This window comes from Capricornis sumatraensis, chromosome 20, assembly GCF_032405125.1.
Source record: "Capricornis sumatraensis isolate serow.1 chromosome 20, serow.2, whole genome shotgun sequence".
In the NCBI taxonomy this organism is placed as follows: Eukaryota; Metazoa; Chordata; class Mammalia; order Artiodactyla; family Bovidae; genus Capricornis; species Capricornis sumatraensis.
The window spans coordinates 2,207,464-2,233,434 of NC_091088.1; positions in this window are offsets into that span (position 1 = coordinate 2,207,464).

Sequence of the window (25,971 nt, forward strand, 5' to 3'; positions counted from 1 at the left end):
GTTCCCGTCGCATCTCAAGAGGAAGCACTCTCAACAGGAAAGGCGAGAGGAACTCCATGGTCGTACCACCATTCCAAGAGTCCCCCAGATGTCTCAGTCCATTCCAGAGGAACCTCTTTGCCCTGCACTGGCTCATCTTTCACGCCGAGGATCGACTCACACCACGGTGGCACGTGGGACAGCCCTGTGGGAAAGCCTCGAGGGAAAGCCTCGAAGGATAACCACAGATCCTTTGATCCACGCCACAGGAAGCGTGACATTGCTGCTACAGCCTGGAAGGAAAGCAGACGTGCATGCCCTAACTCGAGACGAGGCCTGTCTCCCTGGGGAGACTCCAGAAGTACCCAAAAATCCATATCAGCCCCTGAGAGGAATCCTCGGTTCCGGCCCTGACTCCACACAAGGATTTTGGCCCCGGTATCGACGGGAGAGGAATCCCGAGGTGCCCCCTAGCAACTCGCATGGGGACTGGCCTCTCCTGAGGCCACCAGGGCGGGTCCCTGAGGTCCCCGTCGTAACTCGAGAACACCTGCCGCAACTCGAGAAAATCCAGGAAGTTCTCCCTTCCAGGCGACATGAGGCCTATTTCCGATGAGGCGTCTGGAGAAGAATGACACCTAACCTCTGGAACTTCGAAAGGGTCTTTCACACATTTGCTGCAACTCAAGAAGTTCACCGCCATACCCGTCTCCACTCGAGAGGAAGCACGATGGTCCCGCCCACATCCAGAGGAGCCCCGTTTCCCCCTCGTAGCTCGAGATGAGGGATCCTTTCCCTGCTTTCAACGGGAAAGAATTCCCGGTGTTCCCGTCGCATCTCAAGAGGAGGCACTCTCAACAGGAAAGGCGAGAGGAACTCCATGGTCGTACCACCATTCCAAGAGTCCCCCAGATGTCTCAGTCCATTCCAGAGGAAGCTCTTTGCCCTGCACTGGCTAATCTTTCACGCCGAGGATCGACTCACACCACGGTGGCACGTGGGACAGCCCTGTGGGAAAGACTCGAGGGAAAGCCTCGAGGGAAAACCACAGATCATTTGATCCACGCGACGGGAAGAGTGACATTGCTGCTACAGCCTGGAAGGAAAGCGCACGTGCATGCCCCCACTCGAGACGAGGCCTGACTCCCCTGGGGAGACTCCAGAAGTACCCAAAGATCCATGTCAGCCCCTGAGAGGAATCCTCGGTTCCGGCCCTGACTCCACACAAGGTTTTTGGCCCCGGTATCGACGGGAGAGGAATCCCGAGAGGCCCCCTAGCAACTCGCATGGGGACTGACCTCTCCTGAGGCCACCAGGGCGGGTCCCTGAGGTCCCCGTCGTAACTCGAGAACACCTGCCGCAACTCGAGAAAATCCAGGAAGTTCTCCCTTCCAGGCGAGATGAGGCCTATTTCCGATGAGGCGTCTGGAGACTAATGACACCTAACCTCTGGAACTTCGAAAGGGTCTTTCACACCCTTGCTGCAACTCAAGAAGTTCACCGCCATACCCGTCTCCACTCGAGAGGAAGCACGATGGTCCCGCCCACATCCAGAGGAGCCCCGTTTCCCCCTCGTAGCTCGAGATGAGGGATCCTTTCCCTGCTTTCAACGGGAAAGAATTCCCGGTGTTCCCGTCGCATCTCAAGAGGAGGCACTCTCAACAGGAAAGGCGAGAGGAACTCCATGGTCGTACCACCATTCCAAGAGTCCCCCAGATGTCTCAGTCCATTCCAGAGGAAGCTCTTTGTACTGCACTGGCTCATCTTTCACGCCGAGGATCGACTCACACCACGGTGGCACGTGGGACAGCCCTGTGGGAAAGCCTCGAGGGAAAGCCTCGAGGGAAAACCACAGATCCTTTGATCCACGCGACGGGAAGCGTGATATTGCTGCTACAGCCTGGAAGGAAAGCGCACGTGCATGCCCCCACTCGAGACGAGGCCTGACTCCCCTGGGGAGACTCCAGAAGTACCCAAAGATCCATGTCAGCCCCTGAGAGGAATCCTCGGTTCCGGCCCTGACTCCACACAAGGTTTTTGGCCCCGGTATCGACGGGAGAGGAATCCCGAGAGGCCCCCTAGCAACTCGCATGGGGACTGACCTCTCCTGAGGCCACCAGGGCGGGTCCCTGAGCTCCCCGTCGTAACTCGAGAACACCTGCCGCAACTCGAGAAAATCCAGGAAGTTCTCCCTTCCAGGCGAGATGAGGCCTATTTCCGATGAGGCGTCTGGAGACTAATGCCACCTAACCTCTGGAACTTCGAAAGGTTCTTTCACACCCTTGCTGCAACTCAAGAAGTTCACCGCCATACCCGTCTCCACTCGAGAGGAAGCACGATGGTCCCGCCCACATCCAGAGGAGCCCCGTTTCCCCCTCGTAGCTCGAGATGAGGGATCCTTTCCCTGCTTTCAACGGGAAAGAATTCCCGGCGTTCCCGTCGCATCTCAAGAGGAGGCACTCTCAACAGGAAAGGCGAGAGGAACTCCATGGTCGTACCACCATTCCAAGAGTCCCCCAGATGTCTCAGTCCATTCCAGAGGAACCTCTTTGCCCTGCACTGGCTCATCTTTCACGCCGAGGATCGACTCACACCACGGTCGCACGTGGGAAAGCCTTGTGGGAAAGCCTCGAGGGAAAGCCTCGAGGGAAAACCCCAGATCCTTTGATCCACGCGACGGGAAGCGTGACATTGCTGCTACAGCCTGGAAGGAAAGCGCACGTGCATGCCCCCACTCGAGACGAGGCCTGACTCCCCTGGGAAGACTCCAGAAGTACCCAAAGATCCATGTCAGCCCCTGAGAGGAATCCTCGGTTCCGGCCCTGACTCCACACAAGGTTTTTGGCCCCGGTATCGACGGGAGAGGAATCCCGAGAGGCCCCCTAGCAACTCGTATGGGGACTGGCCTCTCCTGAGGCCACCAGGGCGGGTCCCTGAGGTCCCCGTCGTAACTCGAGAACACCTGCCGCAACTCGAGAAAATCCAGGAAGTTCTCCCTTCCAGGCGAGATGAGGCCTATTTCCGATGAGGCGTCTGGAGACTAATGACACCTAACCTCTGGAACTTCGAAAGGGTCTTTCACACCCTTGCTGCAACTCAAGAAGTTCACCGCCATTCCCGTCTCCACTCGAGAGGAAGCACGATGGTCCCGCCCACATCCAGAGGAGCCCCGTTTCCCCCTCGTAGCTCGAGATGAGGGATCCTTTCCCTGCTTTCAACGGGAAAGAATTCCCGGCGTTCCCGTCGCATCTCAAGAGGAAGCACTCTCAACAGGAAAGGCGAGAGGAACTCCATGGTCGTACCACCATTCCAAGAGTCCCCCAGATGTCTCAGTCCATTCCAGAGGAACCTCTTTGCCCTGCACTGGCTCATCTTTCACGCCGAGGATCGACTCACACCACGGTGGCACGTGGGACAGCCCTGTGGGAAAGCCTCGAGGGAAAGCCTCGAAGGATAACCACAGATCCTTTGATCCACGCCACAGGAAGCGTGACATTGCTGCTACAGCCTGGAAGGAAAGCAGACGTGCATGCCCTAACTCGAGACGAGGCCTGTCTCCCTGGGGAGACTCCAGAAGTACCCAAAAATCCATATCAGCCCCTGAGAGGAATCCTCGGTTCCGGCCCTGACTCCACACAAGGATTTTGGCCCCGGTATCGACGGGAGAGGAATCCCGAGGTGCCCCCTAGCAACTCGCATGGGGACTGGCCTCTCCTGAGGCCACCAGGGCGGGTCCCTGAGGTCCCCGTCGTAACTCGAGAACACCTGCCGCAACTCGAGAAAATCCAGGAAGTTCTCCCTTCCAGGCGACATGAGGCCTATTTCCGATGAGGCGTCTGGAGAAGAATGACACCTAACCTCTGGAACTTCGAAAGGGTCTTTCACACATTTGCTGCAACTCAAGAAGTTCACCGCCATACCCGTCTCCACTCGAGAGGAAGCACGATGGTCCCGCCCACATCCAGAGGAGCCCCGTTTCCCCCTCGTAGCTCGAGATGAGGGATCCTTTCCCTGCTTTCAACGGGAAAGAATTCCCGGTGTTCCCGTCGCATCTCAAGAGGAGGCACTCTCAACAGGAAAGGCGAGAGGAACTCCATGGTCGTACCACCATTCCAAGAGTCCCCCAGATGTCTCAGTCCATTCCAGAGGAAGCTCTTTGCCCTGCACTGGCTAATCTTTCACGCCGAGGATCGACTCACACCACGGTGGCACGTGGGACAGCCCTGTGGGAAAGACTCGAGGGAAAGCCTCGAGGGAAAACCACAGATCATTTGATCCACGCGACGGGAAGAGTGACATTGCTGCTACAGCCTGGAAGGAAAGCGCACGTGCATGCCCCCACTCGAGACGAGGCCTGACTCCCCTGGGGAGACTCCAGAAGTACCCAAAGATCCATGTCAGCCCCTGAGAGGAATCCTCGGTTCCGGCCCTGACTCCACACAAGGTTTTTGGCCCCGGTATCGACGGGAGAGGAATCCCGAGAGGCCCCCTAGCAACTCGCATGGGGACTGACCTCTCCTGAGGCCACCAGGGCGGGTCCCTGAGGTCCCCGTCGTAACTCGAGAACACCTGCCGCAACTCGAGAAAATCCAGGAAGTTCTCCCTTCCAGGCGAGATGAGGCCTATTTCCGATGAGGCGTCTGGAGACGAATGCCACCTAACCTCTGGAACTTCGAAAGGTTCTTTCACACCCTTGCTGCAACTCAAGAAGTTCACCGCCATACCCGTCTCCACTCGAGAGGAAGCACGATGGTCCCGCCCACATCCAGAGGAGCCCCGTTTCCCCCTCGTAGCTCGAGATGAGGGATCCTTTCCCTGCTTTCAACGGGAAAGAATTCCCGGCGTTCCCGTCGCATCTCAAGAGGAGGCACTCTCAACAGGAAAGGCGAGAGGAACTCCATGGTCGTACCACCATTCCAAGAGTCCCCCAGATGTCTCAGTCCATTCCAGAGGAACCTCTTTGCCCTGCACTGGCTCATCTTTCTCGCAGAGGATCGACTCACACCACGGTGGCACGTGGGACAGCCTTGTGGGAAAGCCTCGAGGGAAAGCCTCGAGGGAAAACCACAGATCCTTTGATCCACGTGATGGGAAGCGTGACATTGCTGCTACAGCCTGGAAGGAAAGCGCACGTGCATGCCCCCACACGAGACGAGGCCTGACTCCCCTGGGGTGACTCCAGAAGTACCCAAAGATCCATGTCAGCCCCTGAGAGGAATCCTCGGTTCCGGCCCTGACTCCACACAAGGTTTTTGGCCCCGGTATCGACGGGAGAGGAATCCCGAGAGGCCCCCTAGCAACTCGCATGGGGACTGGCCGTTCCTGAGGCCACCAGGGCGGGTCCCTGAGGTCCCCGTCGTAACTCGAGAACACCTGCCGCAACTCGAGAAAATCCAGGAAGTTCTCCCTTCCAGGCGAGATGAGGCCTATTTCCGATGAGGCGTCTGGAGACTAATGACACCTAACCTCTGGAACTTCGAAAGGGTCTTTCACACCCTTGCTGCAACTCAAGAAGTTCACCGCCATACCCGTCTCCACTCGAGAGGAAGCACGATGGTCCCGCCCACATCCAGAGGAGCCCCGTTTCCCCCTCGTAGCTCGAGATGAGAGATCCTTTCCCTGCTTTCAACGGGAAAGAATTCCCGGTGTTCCCGTCGCATCTCAAGAGGAGGCACTCTCAACAGGAAAGGCGAGAGGAACTCCATGGTCGTACCCCCATTCCAAGAGTCCCCCAGATGTTTCAGTCCATTCCAGAGGAACCTCGTTGCCCTGCACTGGCTCATCTTTCACGCCGAGGATCGACTCACACCACGGTGGCACGTAGGAAAGCCCTGTGGGAAAGCCTCGAGGGAAAGCCTCGAGGGAAAACCACAGATCCTTTGATCCACGCCACGGGAAGCGTGACATTGCTGCTACAGCCTGGAAGGAAAGCGCACGTGCATGCCCTCACTCGAGACGAGGCCTGACTCCCCTGGGGAGACTCCAGAAGTACCCAAAGATCCATGTCAGCCCCTGAGAGGAATCCTCGGTTCCGGCCCTGACTCCACACAAGGTTTTTGGCCCCGGTATCGACGGGAGAGGAATCCCGAGAGGCCCCCTAGCAACTCGCATGTGGACTGGCCGTTCCTGAGGCCACCAGAGCGGGTCCCTGAGGTCCCCGTCGTAACTCGAGAACACCTGCCGCAACTCGAGAAAATCCAGGAAGTTCTCCCTTCCAGGCGAGATGAGGCCTATTTCCGATGAGGCTTCTGGAGACTAATGACACCTAACCTCTGGAACTTCGAAAGGGGCTTTCACACCCTTGCTGCAACTCAAGAAGTTCACCGCCATGCCCGTCTCCACTCGAGAGGAAGCACGATGGTCCCGCCCACATCCAGAGGAGCCCCGTTTCCCCCTCGTAGCTCGAGATGAGGGATCCTTTCCCTGCTTTCAACGGGAAAGAATTCCCAGCGTTCCCGTCGCATCTGAAGAGGAGGCACTCTCAACAGGAAAGGCGAGAGGAACTCCATGGTCCTACCACCATTCCAAGAGTCCCCCAGATGTCTCAGTCCATTCCAGAGGAACCTCTTTGCCCTGCACTGGCTCATCTTTCACGCCGAGGATCGACTCACACCACGGTGGCACGTGGGACAGCACTGTGGGAAAGCCTCGAGGGAAAGCCTCGAGGGAAAACCACAGATCCTTTGATCCACGCGACGGGAAGCGTGACATTGCTGCTACAGCCTGGAAGGAAAGCGCACGTGCATGCCCCCAATCGAGACGAGGCCTGACTCCCCTGGGGAGACTCCAGAAGTACCCAAAGATCCATGTCAGCCCCTGAGAGGAATCCTCGGTTCCGGCCCTGACTCCACACAAGGTTTTTGGCCCTGGTATCGACGGGAGAGGAATCCCGAGAGGCCCCCTAGCAACTCGCATGGGGACTGGCCGTTCCTGAGGCCACCAGTGCGGGTCCCTGAGGTCCCCGTCGTAACTCGAGAACACCTGCCGCAACTCGAGAAAATCCAGGAAGTTCTCCCTTCCAGGCGAGATGAGGCCTATTTCCGATGAGGCGTCTGGAGACTAATGACACCTAACCTCTGGAACTTCGAAAGGGTCTTTCACACCGTTGCTGCAACTCAAGAAGTTCACCGCCATTCCCGTCTCCACTGGAGAGGAAGCACGATGGTCCCGCCCACATAAAGAGGAGCCCCGTTTGCCCCTCGTAGCTCGAGATGAGGGATCCTTTCCCTGCTTTCAACGGGAAAGAATTCCCGGCGTTCGCGTCGCATCTCAAGAGGAGGCACTCTCAACAGGAAAGGTGAGAAGAACTCCATGGTCGTACCACCATTCCAGGAGTCCCCCAGATGTCTCAGTCCATTCCAGAGGAACCTCTTTGCCCTGCACTGGCTCACCTTTCACGCCGAGGATCGACTCACACCACGGTGGCACGTGGGACAGCCCTGTGGGAAAGCCTCGAGGGAAAGCCTCGAAGGAAAACCACAGATCCTTTGATCCACGCGACGGGAAGCGTGACATTGCTGCTACAGCCTGGAAGGAAAGCGCACGTGCATGCCCCCACTCGAGACGAGGCCTGACTCCCCTGGGGAGACTCCAGAAGTACCCAAAGATCCATGTCAGCCCCTGAGAGGAATGCTCGGTTCCGGCCCTGACTCCACACAAGGTTTTTGGCCCGGTATCGACGGGAGAGGAATCCCGAGAGGCCCCCTAGCAACTCGCATGGGTACTGGCCTCTCCTGAGGCCACCAGTGCGGGTCCCTGAGGTCCCCGTCGTAACTCGAGAACACCTGCCGCAACTCGAGAAAATCCAGGAAGTTCTCCCTTCCAGGCGAGATGAGGCCTATTTCCGATGAGGCGTCTGGAGACTAATGACACCTAACCTCTGGAAATTCGAAAGGGTCTTTCACACCCTTGCTGCAACTCAAGAAGTTCACCGCCATACCAGTCTCCACTCGAGAGGAAGCACGATGGTCCCGCCCACATCCAGAGGAGTCCCGTTTCCCCCTCGTAGCTCGAGATGAGGGATCCTTTCCCTGCTTTCAACGGGAAAGAATTCCCGGCATTCCCGTCGCATCTCAAGAGGAGGCACTCTCAACAGGAAAGGCGAGAGGAACTCCATGGTCGTACCACCATTCCAAGAGTCCCCCAGATGTCTCAGTCCATTCCAGAGGAACCTCTTTGCCCTGCACTGGCTCATCTTTTACGCCGAGGATCGACTCACACCACGGTGGCACGTGGGACAGCCTTGTGGGAAAGCCTCGAGGGAAAGCCTCGAGGGAAAACCACAGATCCTTTGATCCACGCCACGGGAAGCGTGACATTGCTGCTACAGCCTGGAAGGAAAGCGCACGTGCATGCCCCCACTCGAGACGAGGCCTGACTCCCCTGGGGAGACTCCACAAGTACCCAAAGATCCATGTCAGCCCCTGAGAGGAATGCTCAGTTCCGGCCCTGACTCCACACAAGGTTTTTGGCCCCGGTATCGACGGGAGAGGAATCCCGAGAGGCCCCCTAGCAACTCGCATGGGGACTTTCTTCTCCTGAGGCCACCAGTGCGGGTCCCTGAGGTCCCCGTCGTAACTCGAGAACACCTGCCGCAACTCGAGAAAATCCAGGAAGTTCTCCCTTCCAGGCGAGATGAGGCCTATTTCCGATGAGGCGTCTGGAGACTAATGACACCTAACCTCTGGAAATTCGAAAGGGTCTTTCACACCCTTGCTGCAACTCAAGAAGTTCACCGCCATACCAGTCTCCACTCGAGAGGAAGCACGATGGTCCCGCCCACATCCAGAGGAGCCCCGTTTCCCCCTCGTAGCTCGAGATGAGGGATCCTTTCCCTGCTTTCAACGGGAAAGAATTCCCGGCGTTCCCGTCTCATCTCAAGAGGAGGCACTCTCAACAGGAAAGGCGAGAAGAACTCCATGGTCGTACCACCATTCCAAGAGTCCCCCAGATGTCTCAGTCCATTCCAGAGGAACCTCTTTGCCCTGCACTGGCTCATCTTTCACGCCGAGGATCGACTCACACCACGGTGGCACGTGGGACAGCCCTGTGGGAAAGACTCGAGGGAAAGCCTCGAGGGAAAACCACAGATCATTTGATCCACGCGACGGGAAGAGTGACATTGCTGCTACAGCCTGGAAGGAAAGCGCACGTGCATGCCTCCACTCGAGACGAGGCCTGACTCCCCTGGGGAGACTCCAGAAGTACCCAAAGATCCATGTCAGCCCCTGAGAGGAATCCTCGGTTCCGGCCCTGACTCCACACAAGGTTTTTGGCCCCGGTATCGACGGGAGAGGAATCCCGAGAGGCCCCCTAGCAACTCGCATGGGGACTGGCCTCTCCTGAGGCCACCAGGGCGGGTCCCTGAGGTCCCCGTCGTAACTCGAGAACACCTGCCGCAACTCGAGAAAATCCAGGAAGTTCTCCCTTCCAGGCGAGATGAGGCCTATTTCCGATGAGGCGTCTGGAGACTAATGCCACCTAACCTCTGGAACTTCGAAAGGTTCTTTCACACCCTTGCTGCAACTCAAGAAGTTCACCGCCATACCCGTCTCCACTCGAGAGGAAGCACGATGGTCCCGCCCACATCCAGAGGAGCCCCGTTTCCCCCTCGTAGCTCGAGATGAGGGATCCTTTCCCTGCTTTCAACGGGAAAGAATTCCCGGCGTTCCCGTCGCATCTCAAGAGGAGGCACTCTCAACAGGAAAGGCGAGAGGAACTCCATGGTCGTACCACCATTCCAAGAGTCCCCCAGATGTCTCAGTCCATTCCAGAGGAACCTCTTTGCCCTGCACTGGCTCATCTTTCTCGCAGAGGATCGACTCACACCACGGTGGCACGTGGGACAGCCCTGTGGGAAAGCCTCGAGGGAAAGCCTCGAGGGAAAACCACAGATCCTTTGATCCACGTGATGGGAAGCGTGACATTGCTGCTACAGCCTGGAAGGAAAGCGCACGTGCATGCCCCCACACGAGACGAGGCCTGACTCCCCTGGGGTGACTCCAGAAGTACCCAAAGATCCATGTCAGCCCCTGAGAGGAATCCTCGGTTCCGGCCCTGACTCCACACAAGGTTTTTGGCCCCGGTATCGACGGGAGAGGAATCCCGAGAGGCCCCCTAGCAACTCGCATGGGGACTGGCCGTTCCTGAGGCCACCAGGGCGGGTCCCTGAGGTCCCCGTCGTAACTCGAGAACACCTGCCGCAACTCGAGAAAATCCAGGAAGTTCTCCCTTCCAGGCGAGATGAGGCCTATTTCCGATGAGGCGTCTGGAGACTAATGACACCTAACCTCTGGAACTTCGAAAGGGTCTTTCACACCCTTGCTGCAACTCAAGAAGTTCACCGCCATACCCGTCTCCACTCGAGAGGAAGCACGATGGTCCCGCCCACATCCAGAGGAGCCCCGTTTCCCCCTCGTAGCTCGAGATGAGAGATCCTTTCCCTGCTTTCAACGGGAAAGAATTCCCGGTGTTCCCGTCGCATCTCAAGAGGAGGCACTCTCAACAGGAAAGGCGAGAGGAACTCCATGGTCGTACCCCCATTCCAAGAGTCCCCCAGATGTTTCAGTCCATTCCAGAGGAACCTCGTTGCCCTGCACTGGCTCATCTTTCACGCCGAGGATCGACTCACACCACGGTGGCACGTAGGAAAGCCCTGTGGGAAAGCCTCGAGGGAAAGCCTCGAGGGAAAACCACAGATCCTTTGATCCACGCCACGGGAAGCGTGACATTGCTGCTACAGCCTGGAAGGAAAGCGCACGTGCATGCCCTCACTCGAGACGAGGCCTGACTCCACTGGGGAGACTCCAGAAGTACCCAAAGATCCATGTCAGCCCCTGAGAGGAATCCTCGGTTCCGGCCCTGACTCCACACAAGGTTTTTGGCCCCGGTATCGACGGGAGAGGAATCCCGAGAGGCCCCCTAGCAACTCGCATGTGGACTGGCCGTTCCTGAGGCCACCAGAGCGGGTCCCTGAGGTCCCCGTCGTAACTCGAGAACACCTGCCGCAACTCGAGAATATCCAGGAAGTTCTCCCTTCCAGGCGAGATGAGGCCTATTTCCGATGAGGCTTCTGGAGACTAATGACACCTAACCTCTGGAACTTCGAAAGGGGCTTAAACACCCTTGCTGCAACTCAAGAAGTTCACCGCCATGCCCGTCTCCACTCGAGAGGAAGCACGATGGTCCCGCCCACATCCAGAGGAGCCCCGTTTCCCCCTCGTAGCTCGAGATGAGGGATCCTTTCCCTGCTTTCAACGGGAAAGAATTCCCAGCGTTCCCGTCGCATCTGAAGAGGAGGCACTCTCAACAGGAAAGGCGAGAGGAACTCCATGGTCCTACCACCATTCCAAGAGTCCCCCAGATGTCTCAGTCCATTCCAGAGGAACCTCTTTGCCCTGCACTGGCTCATCTTTCACGCCGAGGATCGACTCACACCACGGTGGCACGTGGGACAGCACTGTGGGAAAGCCTCGAGGGAAAGCCTCGAGGGAAAACCACAGATCCTTTGATCCACGCGACGGGAAGCGTGACATTGCTGCTACAGCCTGGAAGGAAAGCGCACGTGCATGCCCCCAATCGAGACGAGGCCTGACTCCCCTGGGGAGACTCCAGAAGTACCCAAAGATCCATGTCAGCCCCTGAGAGGAATCCTCGGTTCCGGCCCTGACTCCACACAAGGTTTTTGGCCCTGGTATCGACGGGAGAGGAATCCCGAGAGGCCCCCTAGCAACTCGCATGGGGACTGGCCGTTCCTGAGGCCACCAGTGCGGGTCCCTGAGGTCCCCGTCGTAACTCGAGAACACCTGCCGCAACTCGAGAAAATCCAGGAAGTTCTCCCTTCCAGGCGAGATGAGGCCTATTTCCCATGAGGCGTCTGGAGACTAATGACCCTTAACCTCTGGAACTTCGAAAGGGTCTTTCACACCCTTGCTGCAACTCAAGAAGTTCACCGCCATACCCGTCTCCACTCGAGAGGAAGCACGATGGTCCCGCCCACATCCAGAGGAGCCCCGTTTCCCCCTCGTAGCTCGAGATGAGGGATCCTTTCCCTGCTTTCAACGGGAAAGAATTCCCGGTGTTCCCGTCGCATCTCAAGAGGAGGCACTCTCAACAGGAAAGGCGAGAGGAACTCCATGGTCGTACCACCATTCCAAGAGTCCCCCAGATGTCTCAGTCCATTCCAGAGGAAGCTCTTTGCCCTGCACTGGCTAATCTTTCACGCCGAGGATCGACTCACACCACGGTGGCACGTGGGACAGCCCTGTGGGAAAGACTCGAGGGAAAGCCTCGAGGGAAAACCACAGATCATTTGATCCACGCGACGGGAAGAGTGACATTGCTGCTACAGCCTGGAAGGAAAGCGCACGTGCATGCCCCCACTCGAGACGAGGCCTGACTCCCCTGGGGAGACTCCAGAAGTACCCAAAGATCCATGTCAGCCCCTGAGAGGAATCCTCGGTTCCGGCCCTGACTCCACACAAGGTTTTTGGCCCCGGTATCGACGGGAGAGGAATCCCGAGAGGCCCCCTAGCAACTCGCATGGTGACTGGCCTCTCCTGAGGCCACCAGGGCGGGTCCCTGAGGTCCCCGTCGTAACTCGAGAACACCTGCCGCAACTCGAGAAAATCCAGGAAGTTCTCCCTTCCAGGCGAGATGAGGCCTATTTCCGATGAGGCGTCTGGAGACTAATGCCACCTAACCTCTGGAACTTCGAAAGGTTCTTTCACACCCTTGCTGCAACTCAAGAAGTTCACCGCCATACCCGTCTCCACTCGAGAGGAAGCACGATGGTCCCGCCCACATCCAGAGGAGCCCCGTTTCCCCCTCGTAGCTCGAGATGAGGGATCCTTTCCCTGCTTTCAACGGGAAAGAATTCCCGGCGTTCCCGTCGCATCTCAAGAGGAGGCACTCTCAACAGGAAAGGCGAGAGGAACTCCATGGTCGTACCACCATTCCAAGAGTCCCCCAGATGTCTCAGTCCATTCCAGAGGAACCTCTTTGCCCTGCACTGGCTCATCTTTCTCGCAGAGGATCGACTCACACCACGGTGGCACGTGGGACAGCCCTGTGGGAAAGCCTCGAGGGAAAGCCTCGAGGGAAAACCACAGATCCTTTGATCCACGCGATGGGAAGCGTGACATTGCTGCTACAGCCTGGAAGGAAAGCGCACGTGCATGCCCCCACACGAGACGAGGCCTGACTCCCCTGGGGTGACTCCAGAAGTACCCAAAGATCCATGTCAGCCCCTGAGAGGAATCCTCGGTTCCGGCCCTGACTCCACACAAGGTTTTTGGCCCCGGTATCGACGGGAGAGGAATCCCGAGAGGCCCCCTAGCAACTCGCATGGGGACTGGCCGTTCCTGAGGCCACCAGGGCGGGTCCCTGAGGTCCCCGTCGTAACTCGAGAACACCTGCCGCAACTCGAGAAAATCCAGGAAGTTCTCCCTTCCAGGCGAGATGAGGCCTATTTCCGATGAGGCGTCTGGAGACTAATGACACCTAACCTCTGGAACTTCGAAAGGGTCTTTCACACCCTTGCTGCAACTCAAGAAGTTCACCGCCATACCCGTCTCCACTCGAGAGGAAGCACGATGGTCCCGCCCACATCCAGAGGAGCCCCGTTTCCCCCTCGTAGCTCGAGATGAGGGATCCTTTCCCTGCTTTCAACGGGAAAGAATTCCCGGTGTTCCCGTCGCATCTCAAGAGGAGGCACTCTCAACAGGAAAGGCGAGAGGAACTCCATGGTCGTACCCCCATTCCAAGAGTCCCCCAGATGTTTCAGTCCATTCCAGAGGAACCTCTTTGCCCTGCACTGGCTCACCTTTCACGCCGAGGATCGACTCACACCACGGTGGCACGTAGGAAAGCCCTGTGGGAAAGCCTCGAGGGAAAGCCTCGAGGGAAAACCACAGATCCTTTGATCCACGCCACGGGAAGCGTGACATTGCTGCTACAGCCTGGAAGGAAAGCGCACGTGCATGCCCTCACTCGAGACGAGGCCTGACTCCCCTGGGGAGACTCCAGAAGTACCCAAAGATCCATGTCAGCCCCTGAGAGGAATCCTCGGTTCCGGCCCTGACTCCACACAAGGTTTTTGGCCCCGGTATCGACGGGAGAGGAATCCCGAGAGGCCCCCTAGCAACTCGCATGTGGACTGGCCGTTCCTGAGGCCACCAGAGCGGGTCCCTGAGGTCCCCGTCGTAACTCGAGAACACCTGCCGCAACTCGAGAAAATCCAGGAAGTTCTCCCTTCCAGGCGAGATGAGGCCTATTTCCGATGAGGCTTCTGGAGGCTAATGACACCTAACCTCTGGAACTTCGAAAGGGGCTTTCACACCCTTGCTGCAACTCAAGAAGTTCACCGCCATGCCCGTCTCCACTCGAGAGGAAGCACGATGGTCCCGCCCACATCCAGAGGAGCCCCGTTTCCCCCTCGTAGCTCGAGATGAGGGATCCTTTCCCTGCTTTCAACGGGAAAGAATTCCCAGCGTTCCCGTCGCATCTGAAGAGGAGGCACTCTCAACAGGAAAGGCGAGAGGAACTCCATGGTCCTACCACCATTCCAAGAGTCCCCCAGATGTCTCAGTCCATTCCAGAGGAACCTCTTTGCCCTGCACTGGCTCATCTTTCACGCCGAGGATCGACTCACACCACGGTGGCACGTGGGACAGCACTGTGGGAAAGCCTCGAGGGAAAGCCTCGAGGGAAAACCACAGATCCTTTGATCCACGCGACGGGAAGCGTGACATTGCTGCTACAGCCTGGAAGGAAAGCGCACGTGCATGCCCCCAATCGAGACGAGGCCTGACTCCCCTGGGGAGACTCCACAAGTACCCAAAGATCCATGTCAGCCCCTGAGAGGAATGCTCAGTTCCGGCCCTGACTCCACACAAGGTTTTTGGCCCCGGTATCGACGGGAGAGGAATCCCGAGAGGCCCCCTAGCAACTCGCATGGGGACTTTCTTCTCCTGAGGCCACCAGTGCGGGTCCCTGAGGTCCCCGTCGTAACTCGAGAACACCTGCCGCAACTCGAGAAAATCCAGGAAGTTCTCCCTTCCAGGCGAGATGAGGCCTATTTCCGATGAGGCGTCTGGAGACTAATGACACCTAACCTCTGGAAATTCGAAAGGGTCTTTCACACCCTTGCTGCAACTCAAGAAGTTCACCGCCATACCAGTCTCCACTCGAGAGGAAGCACGATGGTCCCGCCCACATCCAGAGGAGCCCCGTTTCCCCCTCGTAGCTCGAGATGAGGGATCCTTTCCCTGCTTTCAACGGGAAAGAATTCCCGGCGTTCCCGTCTCATCTCAAGAGGAGGCACTCTCAACAGGAAAGGCGAGAAGAACTCCATGGTCGTACCACCATTCCAAGAGTCCCCCAGATGTCTCAGTCCATTCCAGAGGAACCTCTTTGCCCTGCACTGGCTCATCTTTCACGCCGAGGATCGACTCACACCACGGTGGCACGTGGGACAGCCCTGTGAGAAAGCCTCGAGGGAAAGCCTCGAGGGAAAACCACAGATCCTTTGATCCACGCGACGGGAAGCGTGACATTGCTGCTACAGCCTGGAAGGAAAGCGCACGTGCATGCCCCCACTCGAGACGAGGCCTGACTCCCCTGGGGAGACTCCAGAAGTACCCAAAGATCCATGTCAGCCCCTGAGAGGAATCCTCGGTTCCGGCCCTGACTCCACACAAGGTTTTTGGCCCCGGTATCGACGGGATAGGAATCCCGAGAGGCCCCCTAGCAACTCGTATGGGGACTGGCCTCTCCTGAGGCCACCAGGGCGGGTCCCTGAGGTCCCCGTCGTAACTCGAGAACACCTGCCGCAACTCGAGAAAATCCAGGAAGTTCTCCCTTCCAGGCGAGATGAGGCCTATTTCCGATGAGGCGTCTGGAGACTAATGACACCTAACCTCTGGAACTTCGAAAGGGTCTTTCACACCCTTGCTGCAACTCAAGAAGTTCACCGCCATTCCCGTCTCCACTGGAGAGGAAGCACGATGGTCCCGCCCACATAAAGAGGAGCCCCGTTTGCCCCTCGTAGCTCGAGATGAGGGATCCTTTCCCTGCTTTCAACGGGAAAGAATTCCCGGCGTTCGCGTCGCATCTCAAGAGGAGGCACTCTCAACAGGAAAGGTGAGAAGAACTCCATGGTCGTACCACCATTCCAGGAGTCCCCCAGATGTCTCAGTCCATTCCAGAGGAACCTCTTTGCCCTGCACTGGCTCACCTTTCACGCCGAGGATCGACTCACACCACGGTGGCACGTGGGACAGCCCTGTGGGAAAGCCTCGAGGGAAAGCCTCGAAGGAAAACCACAGATCCTTTGATCCACGCGACGGGAAGCGTGACATTGCTGCTACAGCCTGGAAGGAAAGCGCACGTGCATGCCCCCACTCGAGACGAGGCCTGACTCCCCTGGGGAGACTCCAGAAGTACCCAAAGATCCATGTCAGCCCCTGAGAGGAATGCTCGGTTCCGGCCCTGACTCCACACAAGGTTTTTGGCCCGGTATCGACGGGAGAGGAATCCCGAGAGGCCCCCTAGCAACTCGCATGGGTACTGGCCTCTCCTGAGGCCACCAGTGCGGGTCCCTGAGGTCCCCGTCGTAACTCGAGAACACCTGCCGCAACTCGAGAAAATCCAGGAAGTTCTCCCTTCCAGGCGAGATGAGGCCTATTTCCGATGAGGCGTCTGGAGACTAATGACACCTAACCTCTGGAAATTCGAAAGGGTCTTTCACACCCTTGCTGCAACTCAAGAAGTTCACCGCCATACCAGTCTCCACTCGAGAGGAAGCACGATGGTCCCGCCCACATCCAGAGGAGCCCCGTTTCCCCCTCGTAGCTCGAGATGAGGGATCCTTTCCCTGCTTTCAACGGGAAAGAATTCCCGGCATTCCCGTGGCATCTCAAGAGGAGGCACTCTCAACAGGAAAGGCGAGAGGAACTCCATGGTCGTACCACCATTCCAAGAGTCCCCCAGATGTCTCAGTCCATTCCAGAGGAACCTCTTTGCCCTGCACTGGCTCATCTTTCACGCCGAGGATCGACTCACACCACGGTGGCACGTGGGACAGCCTTGTGGGAAAGCCTCGAGGGAAAGCCTCGAGGGAAAACCACAGATCCTTTGATCCACGCCACGGGAAGCGTGACATTGCTGCTACAGCCTGGAAGGAAAGCGCACGTGCATGCCCCCACTCGAGACGAGGCCTGACTCCCCTGGGGAGACTCCACAAGTACCCAAAGATCCATGTCAGCCCCTGAGAGGAATGCTCAGTTCCGGCCCTGACTCCACACAAGGTTTTTGGCCCCGGTATCGACGGGAGAGGAATCCCGAGAGGCCCCCTAGCAACTCGCATGGGGACTTTCTTCTCCTGAGGCCACCAGTGCGGGTCCCTGAGGTCCCCGTCGTAACTCGAGAACACCTGCCGCAACTCGAGAAAATCCAGGAAGTTCTCCCTTCCAGGCGAGATGAGGCCTATTTCCGATGAGGCGTCTGGAGACTAATGACACCTAACCTCTGGAAATTCGAAAGGGTCTTTCACACCCTTGCTGCAACTCAAGAAGTTCACCGCCATACCAGTCTCCACTCGAGAGGAAGCACGATGGTCCCGCCCACATCCAGAGGAGCCCCGTTTCCCCCTCGTAGCTCGAGATGAGGGATCCTTTCCCTGCTTTCAACGGGAAAGAATTCCCGGCGTTCCCGTCTCATCTCAAGAGGAGGCACTCTCAACAGGAAAGGCGAGAAGAACTCCATGGTCGTACCACCATTCCAAGAGTCCCCCAGATGTCTCAGTCCATTCCAGAGGAACCTCTTTGCCCTGCACTGGCTCATCTTTCACGCCGAGGATCGACTCACACCACGGTGGCACGTGGGACAGCCCTGTGAGAAAGCCTCGAGGGAAAGCCTCGAGGGAAAACCACAGATCCTTTGATCCACGCGACGGGAAGCGTGACATTGCTGCTACAGCCTGGAAGGAAAGCGCACGTGCATGCCCCCACTCGAGACGAGGCCTGACTCCCCTGGGGAGACTCCAGAAGTACCCAAAGATCCATGTCAGCCCCTGAGAGGAATCCTCGGTTCCGGCCCTGACTCCACACAAGGTTTTTGGCCCCGGTATCGACGGGATAGGAATCCCGAGAGACCCCTAGCAACTCGTATGGGGACTGGCCTCTCCTGAGGCCACCAGGGCGGGTCCCTGAGGTCCCCGTCGTAACTCGAGAACACCTGCCGCAACTCGAGAAAATCCAGGAAGTTCTCCCTTCCAGGCGAGATGAGGCCTATTTCCGATGAGGCGTCTGGAGACTAATGACACCTAACCTCTGGAACTTCGAAAGGGTCTTTCACACCCTTGCTGCAACTCAAGAAGTTCACGGCCATACCCGTCTCCACTCGAGAGGAAGCACGATGGTCCCGCCCACATCCAGAGGAGCCCCGTTTCCCATTCGTAGCTCGAGATGAGGGATCCTTTCCCTGCTTTCAACGGGAAAGAATTCCCGGCGTTCCCGTCGCATCTCAAGAGGAGGCACTCTCAACAGGAAAGGCGAGAGGAACTCCATGGTCGTACCACCATTCCAAGAGTCCCCCAGATGTCTCAGTCCATTTCAGAGGAACCTCTTTGCCCTGCACTGGCTCATCTTTCACGCCCAGGATCGACTCACACCACGGTCGCACGTGGGACAGCCTTGTGGGAAAGCCTCGAGGGAAAGCCTCGAAGGATAACCACAGATCCTTTGATCCACGCCACAGGAAGCGTGACATTGCTGCTACAGCCTGGAAGGAAAGCAGACGTGCATGCCCTAACTCGAGACGAGGCCTGTCTCCCTGGCGAGACTCCAGAAGTACCCAAAAATCCATATCAGCCCCTGAGAGGAATCCTCGGTTCCGGCCCTGACTCCACACAAGGATTATGGCCCCGGTATCGACGGGAGAGGAATCCCGAGGTGCCCCCTAGCAACTCGCATGGGGACTGGCCTCTCCTGAGGCCACCAGGGCGGGTCCCTGAGGTCCCCGTCGTAACTCGAGAACACCTGCCGCAACTCGAGAAAATCCAGGAAGTTCTCCCTTCCAGGCGAGATGAGGCCTATTTCCCATGAGGCGTCTGGAGACTAATGACACCTAACCTCTGGAACTTCGAAAGGGTCTTTCACACCCTTGCTGCAACTCAAGAAGTTCACCGCCATACCCGTCTCCACTCGAGAGGAAGCACGATGGTCCCGCCCACATCCAGAGGAGCCCCGTTTCCCCCTCGTAGCTCGAGATGAGGGATCCTTTCCCTGCTTTCAACGGGAAAGAATTCCCGGCGTTCCCGTCGCATCTCAAGAGGAGGCACTCTCAACAGGAAAGGCGAGAGGAACTCCATGGTCGTACCACCATTCCAAGAGTCCCCCAGATGTCTCAGTCCATTCCAGAGGAACCTCTTTGCCCTGCACTCGCTCATCTTTCACGGCGAGGATCGACTCACACCACGGTGGCACGTGGGACAGCACTGTGGGAAAGCCTCGAGGGAAAGCCTCGAGGGAAAACCACAGATCCTTTGATCCACGCGATGGGAAGCGTGACATTGCTGCTACAGCCTGGAAGGAAAGCGCACGTGCATGCCCCCACTCGAGACGAGGCCTGACTCCCCTGGGGAGACTCCAGAAGTACCCAAAGATCCATGTCAGCCCCTGAGAGGAATCCTCGGTTCCGGCCCTGACTCCACACAAGGTTTTTGGCCCCGGTATCGACGGGAGAGGAATCCCGAGAGGCCCCCTAGCAACTCGCATGCGGACTGGCCGTTCCTGAGGCCACCAGGGCGGGTCCCTGAGGTCCCCGTCGTAACACGAGAACACCTGCCACAACTCGAGAAAATCCAGGAAGTTTTCCCTTCCCGGCGAGATGAGGCCCATTTCCGATGAGGCGTCTGGAGACGAATGACACCTAACCTCTGGAACTTCGAAAGGGTCTTTCACACCCTTGCTGCAACTCAAGAAGTTCACCGCCATACCCGTCTCCAAGCGAGAGGAAGCACGATGGTCCCGCCCACATCCAGAGGAGCCCCGTTTCCCCCTCGTAGCTCGAGATGAGGGATCCTTTCCCTGCTTTCAACGGGAAAGAATTCCCGCCGTTCCCGTCGCATCTCAAGAGGAGGCACTCTCAACAGGAAAGGCGAGAGGAACTCCATGGTCGTACCACGATTCCAAGAGACCCCCAGATGTCTCAGTCCATTCCAGAGGAACCTCTTTGCCCTGCACTGGCTCATCTTTCACGCCGAGGATCGACTCACACCACTTTGGCACGTTGGACAGCCCTATGGGAAAGCCTCGAGGGAAAGCCTCGAGGGAAAACCACAGATCCTTTGATCCACGCCACGGGAAGCGTGACATTGCTGCTACAGCCTGGAAGGAAAGCGCACGTGCATGCCCCCACTCGAGACGAGGCCTGACTCCCCTGGGGAGACTCCAGAAGTACCCAAAGATCCATGTCAGCCCCTGAGAGGAATGCTCGGTTCCGGCCCTGACTCCACACAAGGTTATTGGCCCCGGTATCGACGGGAGAGGAATCCCGAGAGGCCCCCTAGCAACTCGCATGGGGACTGGCCGTTCCTGAGGCCACCAGGGCGGGTCCCTGAGGTCCCCGTCGTAACACGAGAACACCTGCCACAACTCGAGAAAATCCAGGAAGTTTTCCCTTCCAGGCGAGATGAGGCCCATTTCCGATGAGGCGTCTGGAGACGAATGACACCTAACCTCTGGAACTTCGAAAGGGTCTTTCACACCCTTGCTGCAACTCAAGAAGTTCACCGCCATACCCGTCTCCAAGCGAGAGGAAGCACGATGGTCCCGCCCACATCCAGAGGAGCCCCGTTTCCCCCTCGTAGCTCGAGATGAGGGATCCTTTCCCTGCTTTCAACGGGAAAGAATTCCCGCCGTTCCCGTCGCATCTCAAGAGGAGGCACTCTCAACAGGAAAGGCGAGAGGAACTCCATGGTCGTACCACCATTCCAAGAGTCCCGCAGATGACTCAGTCCATTCCAGAGGAACCTCTTTGCCCTGCACTGGCTCATCTTTCACGCCGAGGATCGACTCACACCACGGTGGCACGTGGGACAGCCCTGTGGGAAAGCCTCGAGGGAAAGCCTCGAGGGAAAACCACAGATCCTTTGATCCACGCCACGGGAAGCGTGACATTTCTGCTACAGCCTGGAAGGCAAGCGCACGTGCATGCCCCCACTCGAGACGAGGCCTGACTCCCCTGGGGAGACTCCAGAAGTACCCAAAGATCCATGTCAGCCCCTGAGAGGAATCCCCGGTTCCGGCCCTAACTCCACACAAGGTTTTTGGCCCCGGTATCGACGGGAGAGGAATCCCGAGAGGCCCCCTAGCAACTCACATGGGGACTGGCCGTTCCTGAGGCCACCAGGGCGGGTCCCTGAGGTCCCCGTCGTAACTCAAGAACACCTGCCGCAACTCGAGAATATCCAGGAAGTTCTCCCTTCCAGGCGAGATGAGGCCTATTTCCGATGAGGCGTCTGGAGACTAATGACCCCTAATCTCTGGAACTTCGAAAGGGTCTTTCACACCCTTGCTGCAACTCAAGAAGTTCACCGCCATACCCGTCTCCACTCGAGAGGAAGCACGATGGTCCCGCCCACATCCAGAGGATCCCCGTTTCCCCCTCGTAGATCGAGATGAGGGATCCTTTCCCTGCTTTCAACGGGAAAGAATTCCGGGCGTTCCCGTCGCATCTCAAGAGGAGGCACTCTCAACAGGAAAGGCGAGAGGAACTCCATGGTCGTACCACCATTCCAAGAGTCTCCCAGATGTCTCAGTCCATTCCAGAGGAACCTCTTTGCCCTGCACTGGCTCATCTTTCACGCCGAGGATCGACTCACACCACGGTCGCACGTGGGACAGCCTTGTGGGAAAGCCTCGAGGGAAAGCCTCGAGGGAAAACCACAGATCCTTTGATCCACGCGACGGGAAGCGTGACATTGCTGCTACAGCCTGGAAGGAAAGCGCACGTGCATGCCCCCACTCGAGACGAGGCCTGACTCCCCTGGGGAGACTCCAGAAGTACCCAAAGATCCATGTCAGCCCCTGAGAGGAATGCTCGGTTCCGGCCCTGACTCCACACAAGGTTTTTGGCCCCGGTATCGACGGGAGAGGAATCCCGAGAGGCCCCCTAGCAACTCGCATGGGGACTGGCCGTTCCTGAGGCCACCAGGGCGGGTCCCTGAGGTCCCCGTCGTAACTCGAGAACACCTGCCGCAACTCGAGAAAATCCAGGAAGTTCTCCCTTCCAGGCGAGATGAGGCCTATTTCCGATGAGGCGTCTGGAGACTAATGACCCCTAACCTCTGGAACTTCGAAAGGGTCTTTCACACCCTTGCTGCAACTCAAGAAGTTCACCGCCATTCCCGTCTCCACTCGAGAGAAGCACGATGGTCCCGCCCACATCCAGAGGAGCCCCGTTTCCCCCTCGTAGCTCGAGATGAGGGATCCTTTCCCTGCTTTCAACGGGAAAGAATTCCCGGCGTTCCCGTCGCATCTCAAGAGGAGGCACTCTCAACAGGAAAGGCGAGAGGAACTCCATGGTCTTACCACCATTCCAAGAGTCCCCCAGATGTCTCAGTCCATTCCAGAGGAACCTCTTTGCCCTGCACTGGCTCATCTTTCACGCCGAGGATCGACTCACACCACGGTGGCACGTGGGACAGCCTTGTGGGAAAGCCTCGAGGGAAAGCCTCGAGGGAAAACCACAGATCCTTTGATCCACGCCACGGGAAGCGTGACATTGCTGCTACAGCCTGGAAGGAAAGCGCACGTGCATGCCCCCACTCGAGACAAGGCCTGACTCCCCTGGGGAGACTCCACAAGTACCCAAAGATCCATGTCAGCCCCTGAGAGGAATGCTCAGTTCCGGCCCTGACTCCACACAAGGTTTTTGGCCCCGGTATCGACGGGAGAGGAATCCAGAGAGGCCCCCTAGCAACTCGCATGGGGACTGGCTTCTCCTGAGGCCACCAGTGCGGGTCCCTGAGGTCCCCGTCGTAACTCGAGAACACCTGCCGCAACTCGAGAAAATCCAGGAAGTTCTCCCTTCCAGGCGAGATGAGGCCTATTTCCGATGAGGCGTCTGGAGACTAATGACACCTAACCTCTGGAAATTCGAAAGGGTCTTTCACACCCTTGCTGCAACTCAAGAAGTTCACCGCCATACCCGTCTCCACTCGAGAGGAAGCACGATGGTCCCGCCCACATCCAGAGGAGCCCCGTTTCCCCCTCGTAGCTCGAGATGAGGGATCCTTTCCCTGCTTTCAACGGGAAAGAATTCCCGGCGTTCCAGTCTCATCTCAAGAGGAGGCACTCTCAAGAGGAAAGGCGAGAAGAACTCCATGGTCGTACCACCATTCCAAGAGTCCCCCAGATGTCTCAGTCCATTCCAGAGGAACCTCTTTGCCCTGCACTGGCTCATCTTTCACGCCGAGGATCGACTCACACCACGGTGGCACGTGGGACAGCCCTGTGAGAAAGCCTCGAGGGAAAGCCTCGAGGGAAAACCACAGATCCTTTGATCCACGCGACGGGAAGCGTGACATTGCTGCTACAGCCTGGAAGGAAAGCGCACGTGCATGCCCCCACTCGAGACGAGGCCTGACTCCCCTGGGGAGACTCCAGAAGTACCCAAAGATCCATGTCAGCCCCTGAGAGGAATCCTCGGTTCCGGCCCTGACTCCACACAAGGTTTTTGGCCCCGGTATCGACGGGATAGGAATCCCGAGAGGCCCCCTAGCAACTCGTATGGGGACTGGCCTCTCCTGAGGCCACCAGGGCGGGTCCCTGAGGTCCCCGTCGTAACTCGAGAACACCTGCCGCAACTCGAGAAAATCCAGGAAGTTCTCCCTTCCAGGCGAGATGAGGCCTATTTCCGATGAGGCGTCTGGAGACTAATGACACCTAACCTCTGGAACTTCGAAAGGGTCTTTCACACCCTTGCTGCAACTCAAGAAGTTCACGGCCATACCCGTCTCCACTCGAGAGGAAGCACGATGGTCCCGCCCACATCCAGAGGAGCCCCGTTTCCCATTCGTAGCTCGAGATGAGGGATCCTTTCCCTGCTTTCAACGGGAAAGAATTCCCGGCGTTCCCGTCGCATCTCAAGAGGAGGCACTCTCAACAGGAAAGGCGAGAGGAACTCCATGGTCGTACCACCATTCCAAGAGTCCCCCAGATGTCTCAGTCCATTTCAGAGGAACCTCTTTGCCCTGCACTGGCTCATCTTTCACGCCCAGGATCGACTCACACCACGGTCGCACGTGGGACAGCCTTGTGGGAAAGCCTCGAGGGAAAGCCTCGAAGGATAACCACAGATCCTTTGATCCACGCCACAGGAAGCGTGACATTGCTGCTACAGCCTGGAAGGAAAGCAGACGTGCATGCCCTAACTCGAGACGAGGCCTGTCTCCCTGGCGAGACTCCAGAAGTACCCAAAAATCCATATCAGCCCCTGAGAGGAATCCTCGGTTCCGGCCCTGACTCCACACAAGGATTTTGGCCCCGGTATCGACGGGAGAGGAATCCCGAGGTGCCCCCTAGCAACTCGCATGGGGACTGGCCTCTCCTGAGGCCACCAGGGCGGGTCCCTGAGGTCCCCGTCGTAACTCGAGAACACCTGCCGCAACTCGAGAAAATCCAGGAAGTTCTCCCTTCCAGGCGAGATGAGGCCTATTTCCGATGAGGCGTCTGGAGACTAATGACCCCTAACCTCTGGAACTTCGAAAGGGTCTTTCACACCCTTGCTGCAACTCAAGAAGTTCACCGCCATTCCCGTCTCCACTCGAGAGGAAGCACGATGGTCCCGCCCACATCCAGAGGAGCCCCGTTTCCCCCTCGTAGCTCGAGATGAGGGATCCTTTCCCTGCTTTCAACGGGAAAGAATTCCCGGCGTTCCCGTCGCATCTCAAGAGGAGGCACTCTCAACAGGAAAGGCGAGAGTAACTCCATGGTTGTACCACCATTCCAAGAGTCCCCCAGATGTCTCAGTCCATTCCAGAGGAACCTCTTTGCCCTGCACTGGCTCATCTTTCACGCCGAGGATCGACGCACACCACGGTGGCACGTGGGACAGCCTTGTGGGAAAGCCTCGAGGGAAAGCCTCGAGGGAAAACCACAGATCCTTTGATCCACGCCACGGGAAGCGTGACATTGCTGCTACAGCCTGGAAGGAAAGCGCACGTGCATGCCCCCACTCGAGACAAGGCCTGACTCCCCTGGGGAGACTCCACAAGTACCCAAAGATCCATGTCAGCCCCTGAGAGGAATGCTCAGTTCCGGCCCTGACTCCACACAAGGTTTTTGGCCCCGGTATCGACGGGAGAGGAATCCAGAGAGGCCCCCTAGCAACTCGCATGGGGACTGGCTTCTCCTGAGGCCACCAGTGCGGGTCCCTGAGGTCCCCGTCGTAACTCGAGAACACCTGCCGCAACTCGTGAAAATCCAGGAAGTTCTCCCTTCCAGGCGAGATGAGGCCTATTTCCGATGAGGCGTCTGGAGACTAATGACACCTAACCTCTGGAAATTCGAAAGGGTCTTTCACACCCTTGCTGCAACTCAAGAAGTTCACCGCCATACCAGTCTCCACTCGAGAGGAAGCACGATGGTCCCGCCCACATCCAGAGGAGCCCCGTTTCCCCCTCGTAGCTCGAGATGAGGGATCCTTTCCCTGCTTTCAACGGGAAAGAATTCCCGGCGTTCCAGTCTCATCTCAAGAGGAGGCACTCTCAACAGGAAAGGCGAGAAGAACTCCATGGTCGTACCACCATTCCAAGAGTCCCCCAGATGTCTCAGTCCATTCCAGAGGAACCTCTTTGCCCTGCACTGGCTCATCTTTCACGCCGAGGATCGACTCACACCACGGTGGCACGTGGGACAGCCCTGTGAGAAAGCCTCGAGGGAAAGCCTCGAGGGAAAACCACAGATCCTTTGATCCACGCGACGGGAA